The sequence below is a fragment of the Rhagoletis pomonella genome, unplaced genomic scaffold (genome assembly GCF_013731165.1).
Source record: "Rhagoletis pomonella isolate Grant_MI unplaced genomic scaffold, Rhpom_1.0 Rhpom_scaffold_00003, whole genome shotgun sequence".
Lineage (NCBI taxonomy): Eukaryota > Metazoa > Arthropoda > Insecta > Diptera > Tephritidae > Rhagoletis > Rhagoletis pomonella.
In genome coordinates this window covers 14,421,298-14,424,932 of record NW_023458557.1, presented here as the reverse complement: position 1 = coordinate 14,424,932, position 3,635 = coordinate 14,421,298, and positions in this window count along the sequence as shown.

Here is a 3,635-nt window from a genome sequence, read left to right as displayed (position 1 = left end):
TTGGCAGCCCTGGGTACGATGTGCTTCTATTGAATACTGTTAAGGCGATGTGGATAATGTTCCATAGTCGTCATACATATAACAACGGGCCCTTAGCTTAGGTGAAAATGGTTCAGTTTACATTTAAAGAACTTTTCTATTTAAAGCAACAAAATAAAATCCCTATAGGAGCTGTTTTCTATATAAAGGCTTGCTCAAGCAGCAGCGGTATGGTACTGCGCGTTATAACCAGAGGGTTCAAAAACATAGCAAAACGGCTTCTTTCCTACCATTTAAGAAAACGGCGTTTGACGGCAGTAAATCAATTTGTTTGCCGATTTTTATACTTAAAATAGGATTTCCAGGTAAACAAAAAGATGAGAATAATAGCATTACATAGCACACATAAAAATTTGGTGCGTGCTTTTAACCAGACCCACGTACCGACATGTAATTCGACCCTTTGAACACGAATCCGAGATCCGTTTGACTTCTACGCCCTCAAAGTTTCGAATAAATTGCAGAAAACCAAGAAAATTGCATAAAACGCATAGTTTATAGTTCTAATAAAGCCTTCGGAGTAAATCACGTGAAAAATCGCACGGTTAGGCCTGCCAAATGTCCAGATCTAGGCTTGCCAAATGTCCAGGTCTAGGAGCCGCCGGCTGGGGGAAAAATCTGCGCGCTGCCATTAATTTATTCAAGTGGCGGTTAAACCTTTGAGATCCTCCGATTTACTGGAAACAATAAGTTGCTTTCATTTTAATTTTCGTGTGTGATAAAAAACAACATATTCAGTAAACACGTAGTTTTGTTATGTAGTATGCGTTTTAATCGCTCTTCTAGTGCCATTTAAAATATTTTAACAACCTTTTCATTTGTTGAAAACTTATGTCGTTATTGAAATCATACTAAGTATTAGTATTAGTATTTTGCCTTCTCACACTGTGAACATAGTATTAGTATTTTTCTTTATCATAGTGTGAACATAGTATTAGTAATTAACCTTATCATAGTGTGAACTAGATATTAGTGTTTCGCTTGACCACAGTGTAACCCCAATATTAGTCTTATAGTATATCGATTTTCGATTACCTTTTTTACATAGATTTTATTCACTCATCGCTATCTTGTTTATTATTGAATTCATCTTTTTACTACCTCTTGACACACGTGTGTAAAATTAATCTAAATAAAGAAACGCAATCATCAAGGAATCAATTTCCAAAACTTTCATGCAAGTATTTTGCATGTGCTGGTCCTTCGAACCGGATTATTATTTTCCGAAACTCTCCATAATTTCATCTATTAAAAACACCAATTCGACATGTCAAAAAATGGTGATGAAAAGCGTTCATCAGAGCAGACTGAAGGCTCAGACACTCCACCACCGACACTTCAAGTTCCAAGCATGGCTAGCTTAATTCCACCGGGAACATTCTCAACCATTCAACTGGGAACATCTGCAAGCAAAGAGCGTGAACTCAAACACGCCGGCCAACCAGCAGCAGATAAAAATAAGCGACGCTCGCGATCAACTTCACCGTCAACACTTCCAATGGAATTGACCCTCAAAGCAAACTCACAACTGGGTCGGGTTGCGCTAATAAAAAGCTTCTCTACCACTCTACGCGACCAAGGTGCACCTATATCGCAAGAAGAAGTTAAGGCAATTTATGAACAGGTGGAAGCACTTCACAAATCGTTTGCGAAAGAACACGCCTATTTAGAAGTGACTTGGCCGGGCCCGCTGAATACTCACTCATACTTCGTGGAGGATGTTTTCACTAAGGAAGGCCAAGCTTTCGGTGACTTCAAGGTATTGCTCGCCAAAATAAAAGCTACAGTTCGGACACTTCAAACTTCACAGACACATCACGCGGTGCCACAAACTTCATTCTCTCGGCTACCGAAGATATCTCTACCCACATTTTATGGAGACTTTTCTTCATGGGTTCCATTTAAAGAAACATTTAACTCCCTAGTCATGAACAACTCGCAACTCGACTCAATAGCAAAGTTCTATTATTTGCGAGAATATACTAAGGGAAGAGCACATTCCCAAATCGCCACCCTGCCTCACACCGAGGAGGGGTTCAGAACAGCTTGGGAAACACTCAAAAAAAAGGTTTGAGAACAAGCGACGACTGGTTTATGCCCAGCTGGACCAAATCTTCAGTGACGTCACCGAATCAAAAAGATCTCCCACAAAATCAGGTCAGTTATCTGCGCTTCTCACCACCATGAATAATGCCATCAAATCAATCGAGATACTTGGGCAATCAACGGAAAACTGGGATTGCATTCTCGTATACCACATCACTCGACTTCTTGACAAAGACACCAAAGAGAAATGGGAGGAGCATATTGGTGATTCCCATGACATACCGCAGCTAAAGCAACTAAACGATTTTCTCTCAGCACGAATTCGGACACTCGAAAATATTGAAAGTCCTGGAAAACCAACACCTCAGACACATCAATTCAAAAACCTTCGTAAAAGCAGCTTACAGGTTACGCAGAGGGAAAATTCGAAATATACTTGTGATTACTGTAACTCCAACCACTTCACCACTGACTGCATCAAATTTCAAAAATCAACACCCGATGAAAAACTGAGACTAGTGAGGGAAAAGAAGCTGTGCCTCAATTGTACTGGCAGGCACAATACTCCGATGTGCAAGAGCCAATTTTCGTGCAAAATATGTTCCAAGCGCCATCATACAATGCGACATGATGCATGAGCGAGCACACCAGAGAAGGATTCGCGGTTTTCGGATCAAATTACCACTCAAGCATCAACCTCATCACATCAATAGGAACTCAGTGCAGTCTCGACACATCATGTAAATTCAAGCGAACCTCAGGAAACGTCATTAATAGAAACTGGTCGTGTTACTGATGGCTTGGCTAATGCGATGACCTTAGCACATGATGTTTCGGCATCAGGAGGGTTGAGGGTCCGACCTAGTCGGTCAGACGTGCAAGTCCAAAAGCAGACACATCAACATCAAGGACAGGTCAGTCAAACAGCAGTTTCCTGTCATTCGCGTACACATCAGTCAACACTTTTAGCAACAGCACTCGTAAAGGTAATATCAACGTCAAGCACTCATCAAGCGAGAGCATTAGTAGACCCAGGCTCAGAACTAACATTTATGTCTGACAATCTCGCTACCTTACTAAACTTAAAGAAAAGCCACTCCGCACTGACAGTTACTGGAATCGGTGGCGACCATCCAATTAAAATAAAGGGAGTGACAAACTGCAGTCTACAATCCATTCACTCATCTGCAATGATCACTATCGAAGCTCACATCCGAAAGAGCCTTACATCATGTTTACCATTTTTTCACACTTCGTTTACAAGTTGGCCTCACCTCAACCATCTGGAACTAGCTGATCCAACCTTTTTGACACCTCAGAAAATAGACATCATCATTGGAGCTGACAACTATGGCCAGATAATAAAGCCAGATGTCATCTATAACTCACCAGACACTCCCATAGCCCAGTCCTCAATTTTTGGTTGGCTGGTACTTGGACCGGTTCAGCACACATCATCCATACAACCTAATGTCTTTCATACAATGGTATCTCAAGACAACAGTGCAATACAACAATTACTAACGAAATTCTGGGTTCAGGAAAAATTC